At 36.3% G+C, this 24,742-nt stretch overlaps 1 pseudogene; it reads right to left on the bottom strand.

The window, feature by feature from the left end:
* Nucleotides 1-6,945: 6,945 nt before the first annotated feature.
* Nucleotides 6,946-23,309, bottom strand: LOC118010861 (annotated as a pseudogene).
* Nucleotides 23,310-24,742: the final 1,433 nt, after the last annotated feature.

Here is a 24,742-nt window from a genome sequence, read left to right as displayed (position 1 = left end):
ATATCACTGATTTGCTCCTCTGATTCATCCATCCTCATTTTTACGAATTGCATTTGTGTTTGCATGTTGGTTATAGCATTTTTAATTTTGGGCTGACTAGATTTTAGTTATCTCTGTAGTAAGGTATTCTGTAGTGTCTTCTATGCTTTTTTTCAAGCTCAGCTAGGATCTTTATAATCATTGTTTTAAATTCTAGGTCAGACATCTTACTTATATCTGTATTGGTTAAATCCCTGGCCATGAGTTTTACCTCATGTTCTTTCTTTTGGGGTTAGTTCCTCCATCTCATTATTTTGTCTAGAAAAGAAAAGAAGAAAGAAAAAAGAACAACAAATACAAAGACAAACAAACAAAAAAAACAACAAACCCAAACAGACTAGATCCTGGGTGTGTTTTGGTCTGTTAGAAGAATCTAGATCCCCAAATAAAAAAATAAAATAAAATGAAAATAGACCAAAAAATATATATATGAAAATTACACATATAAAAATTTAAAAAATTAATAAAAAAATTTTTAAAAAGAATTGAAAATATAAGAAAATAAAAATAATAATAAAAATAGAAGAAACAAAGAATAAACATAAAAAGTAAGCTTGGTCCTATTTCTCCTAGAGCTGAAGCTCTGCAGCACTCTATGATCAATAAACTTTGTGCAAGTGAGTTTGTGCTGGTCTTCTGGGGGAGGGGCTGCTGGGCTGATTCTCTGGCTGACTTGTTTCAGTGGAAATGCACCTCCAGGCCTCTGGGAGGCCTCTGCGGCATAGCTCTTGTCTCCACTAGGTGGCGCTGAAGGTTTTTAACACTGATGGGTGGGGTGAAAATGGCTGTGCCCTACCCTCCTCTTTAGCCCCAGAGTAGCCCCATACTCTTCAGTAAGCCCTCACAGAAAAGCAATCAATCACCCTATTTGTTTCCCTGGTTTTCTGTGAAACCTGCACTCGCCCTACCCATGTCCCAGCCTTTTTATCTCAGGCATGTGACTTTTCAGTTTCAAAACTCCAAATTTCAAGGGATACCTGTGGCAAGGACCCACACTGTTCTTCCAGGGGAGAGTCTCAAGTGCTTGCCTCCCATCCCAGGAAAGTGGTGGCAGGACCACAGGTCAGTTCACAGTTGATAGCAAAAAGCTAGCACCAAGACCTGCTACTCTCTGCAGGCTTCCTGGCTTTTATGCCTGGGAACAGCACAACACCTTGATGCCCATTTTTCCTGTGACTTAGGGGTTCCTCAGACTACGCTGTCATTCCTGGGATTCTGCCCCTCTTTGTCACCTGAGCATCTTTAATCCAGGCACCTCCCCCATGGTAGCGAATTTAGAAGTTCGATTTTGCGCTCTGCTGCTTCTAATACTTTGCGGTAGCGTCAGTAAGCAGGTTCCTTCCCCGTCTCCGCATCCACAGCTATGTCTCCTCCAAGTGAACTTCCACACCTCCTACCTTCCAAAACATAGTCCCCTTTCTGCTTGTAGCCTTGCAGTTTTTGTTCTCTCAGACCTCTGATTGAGTTCTTGGGTGTTCAGAATAATTTGATAACTGTGTTTGAAGGTCAAAACAAGCTCAGGGTCCTCCTACTCCTCTGCCATCTTAACTCCCTCCCAAGACATATATGTGAAATCTAAAAAAAGCGAACTCATAGACACAGAGAATGGAATGGTGGTTTCCAGAGATTGGGGTTTGGGAGAAACAGGGTAATTATAGTCAAAGGGTACAAACTTCCAGTTATAAGATGAATAAGTTCTGGGATCTAATGTGCAGCATAGTGATTATTATTAATAATGCTGTATTATACTTGAAAGTTGCTAAGTGAATAAATTTTATATTTTCTCATCACAAAAAACAAATGGTAGTTTGTGATGTTACAGAGATGTTAACTAATGCTAAGATGGTAATCATTTGCAATATAAAAGTATATCAAATCACCTCAAACTAACACACCGTTGTATGTAATTATAGTTCAATAATGCTGGAAAATATTTATGATTTTAAAATAACACTAGTATATGATTTAAAAATCCCCTAAATAAAACATTCTTCTGAATTATATATGTTATGTACCACAGAAGAGCTAAGGCCTTTGACCCTCAGTCAAGGAATTCATCCGTTATCAATATTACTCTCACAATGTTATTGGGTGCATCCTGGCCTGAGTGTCAACAATTTTGCTCTTTATTAGGAAAAAAGGTGCTTGTTTTTTGTTTTCTTAATTTTAGTAAGTCTGGAAAAATAAGAGAGTGTACTTTCTCTCGGATGAGTTCTGTAGTCACTACATGTGTACATTATTATAAACTTGTTACAAAGTTTCCTCAGTTTCTGCTTTCATTTGTCGACTCAAAGACTATTCCAAGTTGTTTGAACTGCTTAAGAAGGTATTGACTTCCCTTTCTGGCTATAATGGCATACCTGGGGCCAGACTAACCTTCTACCATAAATAACTAGAAAATTGGACAAATTATGATAACAACTATTTTCAGATGAAATATACGTATCACAGAAATATGATAACTAAGAGAGGGTAAATGAATAAGGTGAACCCTAAGATCTCTTGAGCTTTCCAAGTATAGAAACATTCCAGATTACACTGAGGAAGAACAGGATCTCCAGAAGAAACTAAGAAAAAGAAAGTGGAGTTTGAGGAGACTAAACCTTTGGAATAGAAACACATAATTTGGAAATTCAAAATAGCCTCCACTATTATCTACTGAAAAATTAAGCTATTCAGAGAGGGCTTTGTTTTGACATGTTAAAGTCAGTTTTCACACATGGCCTTAAACTGTATTCACTTTAATATCACTTTTATAGCTCTCAGCCTTGTCAGCTATTTACACTGAACATTCCAGGTTGGTGGAATGTGACCTTTTAGCAGGGCCAATGCAGATAATAAGATAAACTCACTGGGGTGTCCGGGTGGCTCAGTGAGTTAAGAGTCTGACTTCTGTTCAGGTCATGATCTCAGGGTCCTGGGATTGAGTCCCACATCGGGCTTCCTGCTCAGCAGGGAGTCTGCTTCACCTTCTCCCTCTGCTCCCTTCCCCCCACACCTGTGTTCTCTCTCAAAAAAAAAAAAAAGATAAACTCATTAACAGTATAAGTAGCTATTTCTGTCAGGGTAAATAGTCAGATGGAGGGATTCAATTTAGGAAACTGGCCCACAGGCATCTGGTTGTTTACTCAAAAGTGCCATATCAAGCACTCAGTGTTTGATTCTATTGCTAGCAGATTTGATACTCTAGACACTCAATGTTGGGAATAGTTAGATCAACTTTGGTAAATGGGGGTATATACATTGAGGTCTATGCATAGCCTCATTCTGTTACCACAGTCACTTTGCTAATTTGCTCTTGTGGTCAGCATTGTGGTGGTTGATGATAGAGGTTGGCTGATGTCAACTGGCTGACTCATTTTGCCTTTTTTATTGTTTAGCACCTATTCTGTGATGGATGTTGTCTGGTGGGCATTAACATGGTGTCACATGGTTGAGTGCTCCGTCTCTTAACAGAGCCCTATAGCATGCCAGGACTTGATTTTCCAGTCCATGTAGTTCTTCAGTCCAGATGGCATTGTCTCACTGAGTTTTGATTCTCGCGTTATACTTGCCACAGACTCCACACAGCTTCTTCTCTCACTACTGATTTTTTTTTAAAGATTTTATTTATTTATTTGACAGAGAGAAACAGTGAGAGGGGGAACACAAGCAGGGGGAGTGCGAGAGGGAGAAACAGGTTTCCCGCTGAGCAGAGAGCCTGATGCAGGGCTTGATCCCAGGACCCTGGGATCATGACCTGAGCTGAAGGCAGACGCTTAATGACTGTGCCACCCAGGTGCCCCACTACTGATACTTTTAATACCATAAAACATACCTAGTAATACAGCCTAAGACAGCCTAGACCTACTGCAGAGTACTTTCCTGCTCTGGAACCACGTAAAATTAGTAGTCTCTTATGTTACCTGTTATATTAGCCAGTAAATGGAATATGCTTACTTTAATTCCTGAAAAGACCTACAAGTTACTGTCTTCCTTTTAATGGTATCAACCAATGAAAGACAAAACTAAAAGCTGCAAAATAAAATGTGTGCGTTTATTTGGGATATTAGGAATTGCAATGGGGGAGACATAGAGTTGACTAAAATCAATACGGTACTTTGGAGAGACAAAGGAGGTTAGAGTTTTTAAAGAAGAAAGACAATAAGTTGTTTTGAATGAAATCTGATTGGTTTTGGCATAGCTGTAGTACACTAATCTATATGTGATTGGTTGCTAGGGCAAATGCTAGGCAGAAAGTCCATTTATGTCTGTTCTAACATGCAGCAGATGCCTTGGCTTTTAGCTGAGTTCTGCAACAACTCTGAGAATTAGAGACAGGAGATGTGCATAGACCCTACTTCCTCCATGTCCTCATGGCTCCATTTTAAATAACCCTTTTAGCAATGTTTATTCTATTTCATTTTATTCTCTCCATTATCAATAGAGAGAAAGGTAAAATGTGAAAATCTGTTCTCTATTTGGGAATGATAACCTCAAATACCCTTAACTACTGGATCTCAATTTTTTATTGATGTGCCGGGGTTTGTCTCACATTTCCTGGATCTCATGTGTTTTATACAGGCCTCCAAAATCCCAGCCACTTCTTGAACATCCTGTCTCATTTGCATAATGTCATCAACATAGTGGGTTATTGCAGTTTCTTGAAGGTAATCCATATCTCTTTGGTCTATCATAGGAAGGAAGAGGAGAAAGTTTATTTTATATAATCCTGAGGCAGAAATGTAAATGTGTGCCATTGACTGCTCCAAGAGAATGGAAATTGTAAAGAATGAGAAATGTTTCTGATCCTCATTCTAGATAGGAATGGAAGAGAGCACTTCACCAAATCAATGTCCTCATACCATGTACTCGAAGATGAGTTAATCTGATCTATCAGGGATTTCACATTGGTACAGAAGCTGGGATTGGAACAACTACTTGGTAGAGTTTCCAGAAGTCTACTATCAGTCTCCAGGATCTGTTGGTTTTGCAGGGGCCATACTGTTAATCGATGGAGATGTAATGGAGTCCGTCATCCTACATCCTTTCAATTCTTTGAGAATCTAAGATCTTTAACTTAAGATCTTTAATTTCTACCATCCCCAGAAATGTGATGTTATATTCTATTTGTACATTGACTGTGGTTAAGGTGGTGGTGGAAGGAAGATGTTTCAAGGATATGGTGGGTTGAATAGCGGTCCTTCCAAAAATATGTTCAAGTTGTAACCCCCAGAATCTATGAAAGTGAACTTATTTAGAGAAAGAGTCTTTGCAGTATAATTAAGAATATCAAATAAGTTCATACTAGATTTAAGATGGGCTCTAAATCCAATGTCAGGACTACTTATAAGAAGAAAGACTGAGGTAGATTTAGATAAATGCAAAGGAAAAGGTAGTGTGAAGATAGAGACAAAGATGGAGGGAAGTCATAGCCAAGGAACACCAAGGGTTGTCTCGGTAGGCATCAAAAGGTAGGATAGAGGCATGGAATGGATTCTTTCCCAAAGCCTGAACTTTGATTTCAGATTTCTAACCTCCAGAACTACAAACCAATAAATTTCTATTGTTTTAAGCCACTAAATTTGTGGTAATTTGGTACAGCAGCTTTAGGAAACTAATGAAAAGTGCTTCTATTTGCCTTTTTTCCACTATGATCTTATCCCATAGGCCGAGGTTGCAATTTGGGGCTTGTGCCAATGACAAAGTACATCTATTCATTATATATTTCAGGGACTGAGAAAATCACCAGTTGGGATGCTGTTGTCTGTTTGGGAAAAAATTGAGGGGATCATTAGCAAGTACATGTACTGTGATGTTACAGGATTTTTCCTCTGGAGAACCCAGTCTCTTCATCAATCAGTGTCACAACCACTAGTGCCTTTTCTTTCAAAAATATATAGACCCATTCACCATTGCTGAAAGTAGGAAAAGTTTCACAGTTATCACAATTCAGGGACTAACTCTGTCTTACCTCAACAGTGGAGTATTAGGTAAGTGAATTGTTTATTTATTACATTTTCCCTGCAGTAGTTAAATAGAAACCTTATTTGATTTGTGTGTATTATATAATAATAATAATAAATGTTTATTTAAAATTTTTTTTTAAATTTTAATATTTATATTGTATTATATTTTATATTTTAATTTTTATTATTTTTTAAAATTTTTATTATTTTATAATATATGTTTCTATTAATATATAATATGTTTTATTTTATTTATATATATGAATATATATTATATATGTAACATATATAACGTATGTAACATGTTATATATTACATAACACATATTATATAACACATAACATGTTATATATTATATGTTATGTATATATCACATATATTATATGTAACATATGTGTTATACATAATTTATAACATGTTACATATATATATAATATATATTTATATATATAACTAAAAATATTTTATATCTTTTAGGGGTAGTGAAGAAGTGGAAATATGATAGTTTCTCAGTTAAGATGTATTTAGACCATTATAGACAGTTTGTGCAAAGTAACCTGTAATACTCTACACCTCCCTCCAGTTAAACATTGGTCCACTATATTTACATTCTTAGGTCTTGTTTATTTAAAGAACAACATATGCACTGTGTTTTTCACAAATCCTAATGTCTATGTTATTTACTGCTGTATAATCCGCCATCTTACATCTTAGGTTTTAAACCAGCAAATATTATTTTCTCATTATCTTGTGGACCAGCAATTTGGGCTGGGCTCAGGGAAATGTTTCTTCTTTGGGGCTTACCTGGGCTCACTCATTATGCAGTTAGCTATCAGCTTAGCTAAGGAGAAATGGTCTAGGACTAAGTGTCACTCACATGGCTAAGGTTTGCTAGATTAACAGGACACTCTGATTCTCACTTCATGTGGCCTCTTCAGAGGGCCAAACTTAGAAAGATCTATTCCCTCCTTTTCTTCTTTCCTGTTTTACCAAATTTTTGACAAGAGAACAAACAACATTTTGTGACCAAGAATATAGCAGTTGCCACACAGGCCAGCAGGAACCCAATCACATCCAAAGAGTGGTACTGGAACTAGGTGTGGTTGTGGGCAGCTGGCTGCAGGTGCTTGGATCCTTTGTGGCACATGACAAACTCAATCCAGAAGACTGCTTGATCCAGGGACTTCACAGGTTGATCGCGGTGAATCCTTGATAACCACGTAGCATTCTGTTTATAACTGGAAGGCAAATACAAAGAAATTAATGAAATTTTGTTAAAGTTAGTTTTGTAATATGTGTTCTAAAAATTAAACAATATAAGGTCCATAGAAATTGTTGTTATATGAAGTCTGCTCTTTGCATAGGATTTTAACAAGTATAGTGGGGAAATTGAAAAAGAACTATATTATTAACATAATATGGTTAAATTCAGACAGAAAAAATCAGAATATACCTGTTATTAATTTAAGCCTTTTTTTGTTCCCAAGAAGGAAGTTTAGTACTGTATGAACTATCACTTCCAGGAGATTTCCCAGATCAAGTTAGTGAATGACCCAAGATTGTGGGAAAAGATCCACTGAAAGGTTCTTAAGCATGACTGCTAACATTTTCTCATACGGTGCATAACACAACCAATGATAATCCTTTAGAAAGCACTAGTACTTATGAAGGATCATTAATGACTCTTCTCAAAGCACTGAGAAGATCTGCACTTATCATTGTATTGATGTTCACCTCCACAGCTGCTCCTTTGATCTTCATATGGAAGACGTTATTGTGCTGATCAGCAAACATGGGAACTCCCACAATAGGGACTCCATGAAAAATAGCCTCATAGATCCCATTTATTCCACCATGAATGAGAAAAGTTTTGGTTTTGTAATGACCTAGTTAGGGGTTATAGTGAGAAGTGGGTGAGGATTTCATTATAATAGGTTAACAGGATTTCAGAGACAGAAGAGGAAAACCTATGGGATAAGTTATTGAAAGAGGCAGTATTTTCTTCAGAGGCTAAGCACATTGCTACTACAGAAAATTGCTATCCCAGGAAAAGGAAGCATTAATTCCTTCTGTGTGGCCTGAATTTTTTTTTAATTTTAGCAAGTATGAATCTATAAAAGTAATGACCACATCTTTAATTGTATCATTCAAAATTGAGGTAAAATGAGAAACACTTAAAAATTGTTAAATATCAGTTGAATTTATTAACTGTTAAACAATTATTCATCTTATCCATCCTCCAACTCTACAACTTTAATTCCCCATGATCTTACCAAGATTATTCTAGGGTATCCAATCATGGAGCTGAGTATTTGTTCCTAATGTGGCCAGTTTATTTTCTTTGTATCTCCATAAAATCTGTAGAAGGCAGTGCATATATTTCACAATTAAAACCACAGGATAATGACATCTTAAGGTTGTAGAGTTACTTATTTTTTTTTAAGATTTTTTTTTTTTTTTGAGAGAGAGAGAATGAGAGAGAGAGCACATGAGAGGGGGGAGGGTCAGAAGCAGAAGCAGACTCCCTGCCGAGCAGGGAGCCCGATGAGGGACTCGATCCAGGGACTCCAGGATCATGACCTGAGCCGAAGGCAGTCGCTTAACCAACTGAGCCACCCAGGCGCCCTGTGGAGTTACTTATAAGTTAAGCATCCACCTTGTTTTAGGTGACAGTTGAGAGAAGAGTATATAGGTTTTGGGGAGGGTATGTGTTGTGGGGAGCGCTGTGTTTTGTGTAAGATTCATGAATCACAGACCTGTACCCCTGAAAGAAATAATACATTATATGTTAATTTAAAAAAAAGAGAGTAGGGGCGCCTGGGTGGCTCAGTTGGTTAAGCGACTGCCTTCGGCTCAGGTCATGATCCTGGAGTCCCAGGATCGAGTCCCGCATCGGGCTCCCTGCTCGGCAGGGAGACTGCTTCTCCCTCTGACCCTCCCCACTCTCATGTGCTCTCTCTCTCATTCTCTCTCTGTCAAATAAATAAATAAAATCTTAAAAAAAAAACCAAACAAACAAAAAAAAAGAGAGTATATAGGTGTAAACACTGAAAGACATAGTGGGACTGTTTACAACCACTTTTTTAAAAGGGCTTGCACTAGTCCTCTATTAAGGATACAATTTGTCTGTTGTCACTTAAACTTATTTATTATTATTTTTTAAAATTGAATTATAGTTGACACACAATGTTACATTAGTTTTAGATGTATAACATTGTGATTAAACAAGTTTATACCTTATGCTATGCTGACCATAAGTGTAGCTACCATCTGTCAGATTGGTTATCTTTTCCTGCTCCTTTTCTTCCTACCTCCTTTTACTTCTTTTTTCTTTATTTTTATTTTAGGTAAAAATGACATAGTGGGTTTGCTGATATTGCATTGTTCAACAAAGTATCTTGTTTATAATTAGCATTTCAACTGCCTTTTAATTCTAGAAAGCTCTAATTAATTAGAAAGACTATATGAATGTAGACTTCGGCTTTCATGTTCAACTGCAGTGGATCAAATCCTAAAACAACCAAAGATGTGGAAGATATTTTTGAGCATGATTCAGCTCTATCTTTGTTATGTTAGTTCTACCTTTTCCTAGTCCTTGGAGTGAATACACTTCAGAACTATTTGGGGAGAAGTCAGCACAGGCCTTAAGATTTCAAATACTAAAACACGAGCAGTATGCTTAATGTTTCATCTCTATTGTATTAAAAACAAATGATTCCAAAAAGATATGTTTCCATAATAATGGCAAGTCTCAGTAGGCAGGGCTCAAGTGTGCCAACACATGTTACTGTAATGTTTACAAATTTTTACTAATACTGCTACCTGTTATGTTACATGTAAAATGAGATTTAATTTTAAATGGAAAGACACCATTAGCCACACTCTCTTTCCAGTTGGTAAATAGCTGCCCAGCAGAATCAAAGGTTATACTTAACCTTCTCTGGAATCAGGGCATAGGCTGCAGCAATGAGGTTGGCCTTTTTTTGTGTGAGATTTTGGATAACTGTACCCAGAGGAAAACACCACAATATGATCTTCACCTGAGTTCTGGACAAATTCTTCTATTTCCTGCAGAAAAAAAAAATTTCTTTGTATTACAAAGATGCAGCATCATAGGGAATAAAATAAAGTTCACTTGCACGTGTAAAATGAAGATTCAAGAGGCGTGGTTAGACTGTTTGTATCTTTTGACACCTAGAGCCAACTAGTCGCTCTCTCTCTTTTTGCCATCCAAGTCTCTTTAAGAAGAAGTATGTGTCTAAAACTTATGGCTTAAGTACATAATCATCGATTACTGAATAGCTATGGAACCAAGCCGTTATACAAAAGGATAAGGTGATAAGAATACAACACTTTTCATGATTGATGGACACCATTATTCACCAGGTTTAATTTTATTAAAAACTGAGTGATTTGCGAACTTTTAAAAGATATTCCTCAAAAGGAAGCCCTGAAATGGGTCTGAATTGGGCTTCTGAAATTATTATTGTAACAGTTTATATTAATAAATTATTACTGTGTTGATCTGCCCTTTTTAAAAAATATGGTTTCCATGGTAACTTTCTTACATTTAGGTATTCCCTTATTAATAGGGCTAAGAAAATATTTATTAGCATTGTGATATATAATAATGTACTGTAAAAGGGGATAACACATTTAAACTGCCTCTATAATTATAAACTACTTTTAGGGGACAATGATTGTCTGTCATCCTATTTATAAAAGCTCCCACCTCAATAGACATGACTTACATATCCTTAATTTGAGACTCAGCAAAGAACTGATATGTAGTTGCCTCTCTAAATTAAAGCCCTGCCATTTGTATTTATGCAAGTTGGCAGCTGCAAACTCTGGGGTTGGGCCAGTGTCATGTATTCTCTATGAAAACTTTTGTGGCATCATTGAAATAACCATGTTCTCAAATTAAAGGCTATTAAGTGATCAGAGAAGAGATGACATCAAAGTTGAGAGTAAACTTGCATTTTCAGCTTTGCTAGTATTAGCAGATAATTTCAGACATCCCAGAAATTATTATTTTAATATTTATATTGATTCATGTCCCTAAATACATGAAGTTTGAATTAAATTTTATATATGTATCATATGTATATATATATACTAAATTCATTGGATTCTTGATCAGAGGAACCCTCATTGCTTTTTTTCTTGTTTTTATTTTTAATTCCAGTTAATTAACATATAGTGTTATATTAGTTTCAGGTATACAATATAGTGATTCAAGAATTCCATACATCACCTGGTGCTCATCATGACAAGTGCATTCCTTAATCCCCATCACCTATCTAACCTATCCCCCCACCCACCTCCCTTCTGGTCACCATCACTTCTCTATAATTAAGAATCTGTTTCTTGGTTTGTCTTGCTCCCTCTTTTTTTCCCCTTTATTCATTTGTTTTGTTTCTTAAATTTCATTTTTGAGTGAAATCATATGTTATTTGTCCTTCTCTAACTGACTTATTTTGCTTAGCATTATACTCTCTAGCTCCACCCATGTCATTGCAAATTGCAAGATTTCATTCTTTTTATGGCTGAATAATATTCCATTGTATGTACATACCACATCTTTATCCACTCATCAATCAGTGGACACTTGGGCTGCTTCCATATCTTGGTTATTGTAAATAATGCTGCTATAAATATAAGGGTGTGTGTTACCCATTGAATTAGTGTTTGTGTCCCCTCATTGTTTTTTAATCTCTGTATCCAGTGTTAACCTCACATAACAACCATAAGCCATGATTGGTACTCATGCTGCACAAACTTCTTATCAGTAGGTAAATTGAACTTGTAAGGGGATAATTTTCCTCCTCTTCATCATCTTATCTGAGATGATCTGAAATTATGTGACTTTTGTATGTGTGTGTGTGTGTGTAAAAGTGGAAATTCAATGATAAATTATTTAGAATGGGAGATTATCTAGAGAGCCAGAGAAATTGTCACCTCTCTTCTGATATCTCTAGTTAGAAATCAGTTCATTATATTAAGTCTTAATAGAGTTTGGTTTGCAGCTGTAACTTGATTGGTAAGAAAAAGGGCATTCATAATCCTGAAATGAAATTTCATCAATATACATTTTACTAGAAATAGAAATCAAGAATTCTGGAAACATCATGTATCCTGCAATCTTCTTAAAAGGATTTGGTTAATATTCTCACAGTACAAGTAAATAAAGATTTTCTTCCTCACTCTTTATGGATAGTTAAATAGCTCCTCTTTTGTTTCTCAATACCATTTCCTTCCAATATCCCTGGTACTCCACATATTTTTCTTGGAAGCCCTAAAAATGTGGTATATAATTTTATTTTTCATTTCAAAAGGAACCCGTTATCAGATTGGTAAAAAAAAAAAAATCAATCCAAATTTGGAATTTTTCTCATTTTCATGAACTCTCCTTTATGCTGATGACCCTCAATATTTCCTTTGCTGTTTGCTAAGCTTTAGACCTCTATTACCCAAATGACTTCTAGAAAATTCTACATGAAAAGTCTACTGAGTAGGATTACTCCTCTAAGTGGTCACAAAATAGAGCTCATTGTATTAATTTTAAACAAATTGTAACTCTATGTGTTTCCTATATCATTAGAAGCCATCACTATCAAATAAACATTCAAAATGGAAATCCAGGAGCCTTCCTTCTTTCCTTGCTTTCCCTCAACTGTTATTTCCTTTCGTTCACTAAATACTGTGGAACCTATCCCAAAGTGCCTCATGAAAGCATGCTATCTCTCTACCATTATGATAAGTGCCTGTGTTTATAACTCCATCAGCTTGTTTAGGAAGACTACAGCAGTCTCCTTAGTGATCTTCATGGCTCTAGTTTCCTGTCACTTCAATCCATTATCCACTCTATAGAAATAATATTTTGAGATGTACTTCAATCATGCCATTTTTCAGTCTAATTTCTCAATAGAATGCCTAAAACACCTTTTTGTAACTTAAGAGCCCTCCTGACATGGAAAATGGAAATGGAGTGGCCAACCAAAGATGTTCAGTATCATGTCTTTGTTGCTATGACTAATCTTTAAAGGAAGATCAGGAGTCATATCATAAGGAATATAAAAATCTTTCAACATAACAGTCTTACCTTAGGTAAAGGTATGGTGGGCTTGCTGTGAAATTCTCTGACAAATTTAAAATTAAGTAGGTATGGATGAGGAAATTCAAAATCCCAATATGTTTGAATTAGCCAAATTTCAGCTTTCCTCAGAGTCTCCCATAAGTAGTGGGTCTTCCTGGAGAAGATGAAGGATTGGGTGGAAAGATTAGCCTATAAGTTAAATGAGAAAATTCCATCACCAATTTACTGATAAGCTATTAAGGGAAAAATAAGTTTAGGTCTTTTAGAATAATATGGCTTCTAGATGTGAAATGAAAGGGAGCATTACTGCAATGGTATGGAATAAAAGAAAGAGAAAAAGAAAGGAAAACATAGTTATATGTAAGTCTATTTTCACAACAGAAAATAAACCAAGGGCTAGAAGGAGGAAGATGGTGGAGGAGTAGGGGACCCTAGTTTCATCTGGTCCCTGGAATTCAGCTAGATAGCTATCAAATCATTCCAAACACCTGTGAACTCAACTGGAGATCTAAGAAAAGAATTGTTGCAATTCTACAAATAGAAAAATGACCACTTTTTGCAAGGTAGGAGGTGTGGAGAAGTGAATCCAAGGCAATGTATGTGAAGATAAACCATGGATGGAGGGAGCCTCTGTCAGCTGGCTACCAGAAAGTGATATAGCAGAGGAGCACAAAATTGGACCTTTTAGAAATCGGCTCTGGTGGAGGACTCCCTGCCTGAAAGGCACTCAGGTGGCAAAAAGGGGCAGAATCCTAGGTGGGACAGTGTGGTCTCAGGATCCCTGAGGTCACAGAAAGAATGGATGTGCCTGAGTGTGGCAGAGTTCACAGACATCAGAGCAGGGAAGCAGGCTGCAATCAACAACCCCAGGAGTGGGCTTGTAGCTCCATGTTGCCATAAACCAGGAACCACGGCATGATTGGGTGACCACTCTCCAAGCAGGGGCCCAACAAATGGCAGAACCATGGCGAGATCTCCCTCCATCCCCTGGGAGGAGCAGCACAGTTGCAGGCCACAAGAGTCTGCAAAGTTTGGAGACTCAAAACAGGGTTGCGTGCTGGAGATGAAGATGCTTGGTCACAGGCTGGGTGAACACAGAGTGTGAATGGAAACCAAGGAGACAAGCGTGATTAACTGCTTTTCTGTGAGAGCTCACTAGAGAGTGAAGGGCATGAACTTTCAGCTCCCAGACTAGAGTGGGGTGCCTCCATTTTCATCCCCCTCACCTGCTCCAGATCTCCAGAGTAGCTTACATTGAGCCCAGCCCCTGGCAAGGGTGGTGCAGTTTTGCTGGGGGGCAAAGACACCTGAGAATCAGCATAACAGGCTCCTCCCCCAGAAGACCAGTAGGAACTTCCAGCTAATAGCAAGTTTACCAATCACACAGAACTGTAAAACTCCAGTGCTAGGAGAAATTAGTATATAGAGTTCATGGTTTTTTCTCATGATTCTTTAGTCTTTCAAATATTTTTTTTTTTCCTTTTCAACTAATTTCTTATTTTATCAACTCTTTTTAAGTTTTTTTAATTTTCATTTTTACATTTATTTTTAATATATATATTTTTTCATTTTTGGCTTCCTTTCATTGTATTCAATTTTACTTTTGTATATATATAAGTTTCTCTTTACAATTTTGGGATCTAGTTTCTTCTTACAAACAGACCAAAATACATCCAGGATCTAGTGTATTGCTCTATTCTACTCACTTGTTTGATTATATATTCTCTCTCATTCTCTCTCTCTCTCTCTCTTTTTTTTTTTTTTTTTTGTTTCTGATCTCTTTTGATCTGTTTAGGGTAAATTTTTCCAGGGTTGTTGCTATTTTTGTATTTTGTTCTCTCATTTATCTATTCTCTGGACATAATGACAAGATAGAAGAACTCACCCCCCCAAAAAGAATTTGAGGCAGTACTGACTGCCAGGGACTTAATCAATATGGATTTAAATAAGATGTCAAACTAGAATTCAAAATAATTATTATAAAGATACTAGCTGAGCTTGAGAAAAACATAGAAGACATTTCTGGAGAAATAAAAGATCTAAAATTTAGTAAGGTTGAAATCAAAAAGGTTATTAATGAGATGCAATAAAAATGGAGGCTCTAGCTGTTAGGATAAATTAGGCAGAAGAGAGAATCAGTGGTATAGAAGACAAAATGAGGAAAATAAAGAAACAGTGAAAGGGAGATTAAATAACTACTGTATCATGAAGGAAGAATTTGAGAGACAAATAATACCATAATGCAAAACAATATTAGAATAATTGGGGTCCCAGAGGGAAGAGGAGAGAGAGGAGCAGAAGATATATTTGAGCAAATTATAGCTGAGAACTTCCCTAATCTGGGGAAGGAAATGGGAATTCAAGTCCAGGAAGCAGAGAGAACCTCCTCAAAACCAACAAAACTAGATCAACACCTTGACATATTATAGTGAAGCTTGCAAATTTCAGAGACAAAGAGAAAATCCTGAAAGCAGTTCAGGACAAGAGGCCCTTAACCTACAAGGGTAGAAACATAAGGCTGGCAGCAGACCTGTCCACAGAGAACTGTGGCAAGGTACTGGCATGATATATTCAGGGTGGTAAATGGGAAAAATATGCAGCCAAGAATACTTTATTCAGCAAGGCTGTCATTCAAAACAGAAAGAGAGATAAAGAGTTTCCAGGACAAACAGAAACTAAAAGAATGTGATCACTAAACAAGCCCCACAAGAAATATTAAAGGGGATCCTTTAAGCAAAGAGAGAGCCCAAAAGTAACATAAGTCAGAAAGGAACAGAGACCATATACAGAAACAGTAACTTTACAGGTAATACAGTGGCACTAAATTCATATCTTTTAATAGTTACTCTGAATGTAAATGGGCTAAATGCTCCAATCAAAAGACACATGGTATCAGATTAGATAAACAAGCAAGACCCATCCATATGCTGTCTAAAAGAGACGAATTTTAGACCTAAAGTCACCTCCAGATTGAAATTGAGGGGGTGGAGAACCATTTATCATGCTGGGGTAGCAATCCTTATAGGAGACAAATTAGATTTTAAACCAAAGAGTGTAATAAGAGATGAAGAAGGACACTATATCATATTAAAGAGTCTATCCAACAAGAAGATCAAGAATTGTAAATATTTGTGCCCCTAACATGAGAACAGCCAATTGGTTAAATAACAAAATTAAAGAAACATATTGATAATAACACAATAATAGCAGGGTACTGTAACACCCCACTCAGAGCAATGGACAGATCATCTAAGCAGAAGATCAATAAGGAAACAAGGGCTTTGAATGACACACTGGACCAGATGAACTTCACAGATATATTCAGAGAATTCCATCCTAAAGCAACAGAATACACATTCTTCTCAAGTGCACATGGAACTTTCTCCAGAATAGATCACATACTGGGTCACAAATCAGATCTCAACAGGTACCAAACGATTGAGATTATTCCCTGCATATTTTCAGACCACAGTGCTTTAAAACTTGAACTCAGTAACAAGAGGAAATTTGGAAGGAATACAAATACATGATGGTTAAAGAGCATTCTAATAAAGAATAAATCATTCAACCAGGAAATAGAAATATAAACCAAAAGAACAGTAGAACAGATCAATGAAACTAGAAGCTGGTTCTTTGACAAAATTAATAAGATCAATAAACCCCTAGCCAGACTTATCAAAAAGAAGAGAAAGGACCCAAATAAATAAAATCATGAATGAAAGAGGAGAGATCACAACCAACAACAAGGAGATACAAACAATTATAAGAACATATTATAAGCAACTATATGCCAACAAATTAGGCAATCTGGAAGAAATGGATGCATTCCTAGAAACATATAAACTATGAAAACTGAACAGACCCATAACCGACAAGGAAATTAAAGCAGTAATCAAAAATCTCCCAGCAAACAAGAGCCCAGGGCCGGATGGCTTCCCAGGGGAATTCTACCAAACATTTAAAGAACTAATACCTAGTCTTCTAAAGCTGTTTCAAAAAATAGAAATGGAAGGAAAACATCCCAACTCTTTCTATGAGGCCAGCATTACCTTGATCCCAAAACCAGACAAAGACCCCACCAAAACGAGAATTATAGACCAATTTCCCTGATGAACATGGATGCCAAAATTCTCACCAAGATACTAGTCAATAGGATCCAACAGTACATTAAAAGGATTATTCACCACGACCAAGTGGGATTTATTCCTGGGCAAGTAAGTGTGGTTCAACATCCACCAAAAAAAAAGCAGAAAAAGCAGAAAAAGCATTTGACAAAGTACAGCATCCTTTCTTGATTAAAACTCTCCACAGTGTAGGGATAGAAAGAACATACCTCAATATAATAAAAGCCATATACAAAAAACCCACAGAGAATATCATTCTCAAAGGGGGAAAAAACAGAGAGCTTTTCCTCTAAGGTCAGGAACACAACAGGGATGCCCATTCTTACCACCTTTGTTCAACATAGTACTAGAAGTCCTAGCCTCAGCAATCAGACAACAAAAAGAAATAAAAGGCATTCAAATTTGCAAAGAAATCAAACTCTTACTCTTCGTAGATGACATGATACTTTATGTGGAAAACCCAAAAGGCCCCACCCCCCAAATTTCTACAACTCATATAGAAATTCAGCAAAGTGTGCTCGCTTCGGCAGCACATATACTAGAAATTCAGCAAAGTGACAGGATATAAAATCAATGCACAGAAATAAGTTGCATTTCTATACACTAACAATGAGACAGAAAAAAAGAAATTAAGGAGTCCCACTTACAACTGCACCCAAAACCATAAGATACCTAGGAATAAACCTAACCAAAAAGGCAAAGGGTCTGTGCTCTGAAAACCATATAACACTCATGAAAACAAATGAGGAAGACACAAAAAAATCGAAAAACATTCCATGCTCATGGATTGGAAGAACAAATGTTGTTAAAATGCCTATGCTACCTAGAGCAATCTATACATTCAATGCAATCCCTATCAAAATACCATCAACTTTTTTCACAGAGCTTTCACAAACAATCCTAAAATTTATATGGAATCAGAAAAGACCCAGAATAGCCAAAGGAATGTTGAAAACGAAAACTAAAGCTGGAGGCCTCACAATTCTGGACTTCAAGCTCTATTACAAAGATGTAATTATCAAGACAGTATAGTACTGGCACAAAAACAAACACATAGAATCAATGGAATAGAATAGAAAACCCAGAAATGGACCCTCAACTCTATGGTCTTTGACAAAGCAGGAAGGACTATCCAAAGGAAAAAGAACAGTCTATTCAATAAATGGTGCTGGGAAAATTGGACAGCTACTTGCAGAAGAATGAATCTGGACCACTTTCCTACACCATACACAAAAATAAACCAAAATGAATGAAAGATCTATGTGTGAGACAGGAATCCATCAATCTCATAGAGGAAAATAAAGGCAGGAATCTCTGTGGCCTCGGCCGCAGCAACTTCTTGCTACACACGTCTCCAAAGGCAAGGGAAACAAAGCAAAAATGAACTTTTGGGACTTCATCAAGATAAAAGCTTTTGCACAGCAAAGGAAACAGTCAACAAAACCAAAAGGCAACTGACAGAATGGGAGAACGTAGTTACAAATGTCTTATCAGATAAAACGCTAGTACCCAAATCTATAAAGAACTTATCAATCTCAACACCCAAAAACAATCCAATCAAGAAATGGGCAAAAGACATGAACAGACATTTCTGCAAAAGCATACAAATGGTCAACAGACACATTAAAAAAATGCTCAACATCCCTTGGCATCAGGGAAATACAAATCAAAACCACAATGAAATACCATCTCACACCAGAATGGCTAAAATTAACAAGACAGGGGTCAAGAAATGTTGGAGAGGATGTGGAGAAAGGGAACCGTCTTACACTGTTGGTGGGAATGCAAGCTGGTGCAGTTACTCTGGAAAACAGTATGGAGGTTTCTCAAGAAGTTAAAAATAGAGCTACCCTACGACCCAGCAATTGCACTACTAGGTATTTACCCCAAAGATACAAATGTAGTGATTCAAAGGGGTACCTGCACCCCAATGTTTATAGCAGGAATGTCCACAAAGCCAAACTATGGAAAGTGTCCAGATGTCCATCGACAGATGAATGGATAAAGAAGATACGGTATGTATATATATATATATATATATACACATATATATATATATATACACACACAGTGGAATATTACACAGCCACCAAAAAATGAAATCTTGCCATTTGCAACAACGTGGATGGAACTAGAGGGTATTATGCTAAACGAAATAAGTCAATCAGAGAAAGACAACTATCACATGATCTCACTCATATGTGGAATTTAAGAAACAAAACAGAGGAGCATAAGGGACGGGAGGGGAAAATAAAACAAGATGAAATCAGAGAAGGAGACACAACATAGGAGACTCTTAACCCTAGGAAACAAACTGGGGGTTGCTGGAAGGGAGGGTGTGGGGGGTGGGGTAACTGGGTGATGGGCATTAAGGAGGGCACATGATATAATGAATAGTGGGTGTTAGATATAATTGATGAATCACTGAACTCTACTTTTACAACTAATAATACATTATATGTTAATTAATGAATTTAAATAAAATAAAATAAAATTTAAAAAAAGGAAATAAACCTGGGACACCTGGGTGGCTCAGTTGGTTAAGCATCTGCCTTTGGCTCAGGTCATGATCCCAAGGTCCTGGGGTCGAGCCCTGCATTGGACTCCCCCCACTCAGTGGGGAGTCTGCTTCTCCCTCTCCCTCTGCCTGCTGCTCTGCCTACTTGTGCTCTCTCACTCTCTCTGACAAATTAATAAATACATCTTTAAAAAAGGAAATGAACCAAAGATTTAACTACATCTCCAAACTATAAATAATTTACCACTTATTTTTTGCTCCAATTGAATAGTAGACAATAGATAAACTCTGTAATATCTATACCAACTCAGTTGTCAATGGTTTCTAGTTTCCTAGTCAGGTATTTGTTCATGCCCGACTGTCTGTTATAATTTAGGATCACTCATGTTGTAAGATCCCATCAGTATCAGCTCACCTTATCCTTCTGAGTTATATCTCCATCACTTCAGTTGATGGGTCACTATTTTATTAGTGAGAACTTCCTGAGTAATGCAAATTCATGATAACCCTCCTTTTAGAATATGAGGTAAACAGGTACTTGCTGCAATTATCATACACTTTGTTGTTGCCTTTTGCTGATGTGCTTTGAAGGGAACACATTTTGGGTATTACTTTTAGGATTTTTATGCATAAGAATGACTAATTGCAAATAACCAAGTCAGTCATTTCTATTTACCAAAAAATATGTTTTGTAACTGAGAGAAAGAGACTGAGATAAGAATACTTTCCACTCCAGGAGTCTACTCACAGTTGGTGGTGATATAACAGCCAGGGAGAAAAGCCTCATTTTAGAGTCATCCCTTTTTAATGTTTGAAATTATGTCCAAGGTCCACAGTCCAATGCCAATAATTTGATAGTAAAGTTTTGTCCAAATACATTTTGTTTGCAGTTGCCAGAAATTAGATCAGAACTCCATTTCTTAGCTTCTGAATTAGTGTTTTTGCCCGTTAGATGTCTACTTCCTTGTGAAACAAATTCTGCCTTAATTATGAACCCCTAGGTAATTATTTTCTATTAATCATTCTCTTGTTTCACTTAATCTCTCCCCACCCCACCCCCAACCAGATGAGTTAGTTTACATGACCTTAGGCTTCATTTTAGAAAGATAGTACTTACAGCAGTAAGTTTAAACCATTTAAAGCAATGGTTCACAATAACTAGTAGAGAGAGGATGAAAAGAAAGAATGAAAGTAAATTTAAGTATAAAAAAGCCTGTAAATGATTTTGTAACTCTCATTCAAAATGTTAAACATAAGGAAATACAGACATGAATTGGTGAAATAAAATTGACCAATATGCCTTTTCCTTTAGTTATATTATTCACATATAGTTGAGTTATAATCATGGTAGATAATTCTATAAAACATATATAATTAAGTTTTTATTAAATTTTAGCTACCAATTATATATTATTATCAAATGAATCTATTATTTTAAGCTACCCAGAGAGCCAAGTAAGATAGTTCTTAATTTTAAAGAATTCTTGGGGATTGCCTGAAGCATGGCCAGTATACACTTTTGCTTAATAGATAATGCCCTTCCCCCCCCCACTTCTTTGATAATACTTCTGTCCTCTTGTTATCAACTTGAGTCCTTCCAGAGGTCTTTACTCATAATCCTATTTTACCGAAGTGTGGCAGTGACTTATTTATAGTTCTATTTCTTTAATTTGCCTCTGAAGGTAGACTTGAGGCCAAGATTCTTACTTTTTTTTTTTACCTAAATCTATATAGAGCCTAGCATGTAGTATGTATCTGTAATGTGTACTGATTATTAAATTAATTAATTATAAAAAATCATGCATTTAAATTCAAGTCATGTCTAAATCTAAGGATTTTCGAAGTGAGCTCCTTTGGACATTAGTTCTTTGAAACAACTAGACATTTAGTGAATTAGATAATATTTTCTAATATGAACCTCTGTTTGTTAGTTCATATCTGTGCATACTATTCAAAGATAGTTGAAGTGGAAGCCTGTCTGAGTTGAATAATTCAAATCATACTTGAGTTTATGAAAACTGCAGAGAAAAAGCATTTTTAGCAGAAAAGGCAAGGAAATGAAAACAGGTAGAATAAATGTATCTCAGTGAAGTAAAAAAAAAATTACTCTCTTTTACTGCTAAGAAACAAAGTTTTTTAATTTTCTAGTTACTTTTTCAGGTTTTTCTGTGTGGCACTCCCTCCAAGAAGTATAAAGCATTCTAGGAAACTTTTCAATGACCAGACATGATAAAACTTTCCAAATAGGATTTTCTGAAATTTCATCTACAATTTATGAGAGGGACAAAAATGGTGAGCATTTGGTTCCAATAGGAATGGTACAAGATTTGGTATAATCATCCCCATTTATCAACAACTTTTGGAGCAGATTCAGGCAAATTACATTTCTTTGTTAATTTTGTTGTTAATGTTGACATTTCAGTTTATTACTGGTGTCAGTAAGTAGGTTATCTTACTCTTAGAATAAATATTATACTATTTTTGCCAAGAATATCTACAATTTCCTCCAATATGAAAACTCCTGGTATTGGACTTATATGTCATATCCAAATATGATGAACAATCCATTTTTCAGAGGATTAAAGATCTTGTGTGTTTTGTTTTGCTTTGGGTGTGAATTTAACAAGTATGAAGGTATCTTATGGGAAATGATTTGATAACTGTAAAGAGTAACCATAGCAAGAGATTTCTTGTCTCCATTCCCACTTAGTTTTTGATAACCAGATCATGGCTATCACTTGTAGAGTTAAAATGAAAGATAGGTGTTTTAAAATGTATTTCCTTCAATGACCTAGATTTCACTTAAATCTTTCTAAATTTCTTGTGATAACAGGTTTAAAATGCAGAGCAGAGTCTTTTAGCTAATGCCTCACTTCAAACTGTTCCCAAAAATGAATGTCATAATCCTGGATCCAGAAGTCAAAGAAAACAGAAAGCATTGTATTTCTCACTCTTTCCAGAAAGGTCATTCTGTCTGTTAGTCCTTAACCAACTGAGCCACCCAGGCGCCCTGTCTGTTAGTCCTGTCATGTGACTAACATAGGAAAGTAGAGCTGGAAGTTTTCCGCAATGTTTCTCCTTCATGCTTCCTACAGAGACTCTTAAAGTGATCACAAAAGGGACTGCAAGCAGTTCAGCCACCAGCTCTCCACAGGCCATCAAAGGATCTATAAGCATTGCATTGTAGTCTGTTTCCTGAAGTGTGATTGTAGATTATACTCTCACATAGGACTTTGATTGTCTCTGTCATAAAGAAATCTCTCAGTTTTATTGTTGACTGCCAAGATGTTTACTTTGGCAAGACTTTAAAAGCTAGGTCTATAAGTTTATTATTTGAATTCTCAAATAATGTTTCGTTATCTGGTGAATGGATTCCCTTGAAGTTCAGGAGGGAAGTCTTCTTGTAGTCAATGAGGTGAGTTTATGAAGGAGTCGACACTGTTACCTCATGGCTTCTCTCTGTGAGTTTGTCCAGAATGATCTTTACGTTAAGCCAGTGTCTCACGTCGCAAGACCACCACCAGAATCTTCCCACAGAATTCACAACCAGAGTGGAAGAACTGCAGCAGCAGAGTCGCCATGGCCCCCTTCATGACATCATGACAGCAGCACCCTCACACACAGCTCTGCACTGGTCACAGTGTGTTGCTGCCGAATGCAGAGGTAAAGTGGCAGTTTAGCTACAGAACAAGTTAAAACTTAATTTTAAAGGAAAAAGTTGATTCATTGCGTGCAAGTTTTATGTTTGTTGAGAGAATAAAACAGGCAAAAATACCTGGGAAAAATTATTCCAAACTTGTAGAACTTAAAATACATGAAATAGAGATACATTTATTCTCTGGATTGGCAATGAGAGAAACAACAAATAAGGACACCCTCAAATTAATATTTCACACATAGGAACACACACCCAGTAACACCCATTCCAGACTATGTTCAAAGGTGCCCGGTGGTTTAGGCAAATATATTCCACATTTTTCTCCCAGTGTGGAATTGCAACTAGTTTGCTTAAATATGTTTGGATACCTAGGGGAATATTTTGATAAGAGTCATATAAATAGTTCAGGGTATTCAGAATTCCAGAGGAAGAACACAGTTATTCCTATTTGGAACAATTAGGAATAACTTTAGTAAGGCGGATAGCACATGGGGTGAGATGAAAGCTCTGGTAGAATGTAGGCAGAGTGCGGCAAAAAGGCAGATCTCACAATAAATAGAAGGATGGGAGCAGTTCACTGATATTGGAAAGTATTCCAGTGGATATGGAGCTCAGACAAAGCCATGGGCAATAGGTTATAGAAGAAAATTGGATTGAAATAGGAGACATTTAGTCTCGAATGATATACAATGACTTTAGATTTTAATTTATAGGCAAAAATTATTTACTCAGGTTTTAAAGAAAATCAGTCACAAGATCAAATTTTTCCTTTAGCAAACAGTTCTGGCAGCTAAACATAAATTGGCATACAAAGATAAGAGTTTAAAAGAAGAGAAATGATAAAAAGTGTGGATTAATAACTTAAACATAGAATCATAATAGCCTGAAACATGGGCAGATAATAGTAAATGTTAGAAACACAGTTGAAATTTATGTGTATTGATTAGATCTGTGGCTAGAAAAAATGTATTAGAGCAAAGATATATGGTTTTGTAAAAATATGTGAAGAAATGTGATTTCTGCCTCAATAACCAAAAGGCTGATAATATAATTATGTAAAGTATAATACACAAAACTCACAGCAGGTCTAAGAATTATGATCTATTTGAGATTTTTTTCTCATGGTGATTGATTTAATAAGACAACTCTATGGAAATGTTCATATGCCCCTTGGATATTCAGATTTAGGTAGATGATAATTTTCCAAGATATGAAGTGGGTAATCTTTCATCTACTCATCTATCTATCCCTTTATGTTAATAACTAATGTACATTAATGTAAATTCTTTTTCCTTAACACACTCAATAGCCAATTTCTACCCCTACTAAATGAAAGCTTTTCCAGAAGTTATGATG

This window comes from Mirounga leonina, unplaced genomic scaffold, assembly GCF_011800145.1.
Source record: "Mirounga leonina isolate KUSES-001 unplaced genomic scaffold, KU_Mleo_1.0 Mir_129, whole genome shotgun sequence".
Taxonomy (NCBI): domain Eukaryota; kingdom Metazoa; phylum Chordata; class Mammalia; order Carnivora; family Phocidae; genus Mirounga; species Mirounga leonina.
Note: the sequence above shows the minus strand (reverse complement) of the source record. Positions and strands in the feature narration are given on the sequence as shown.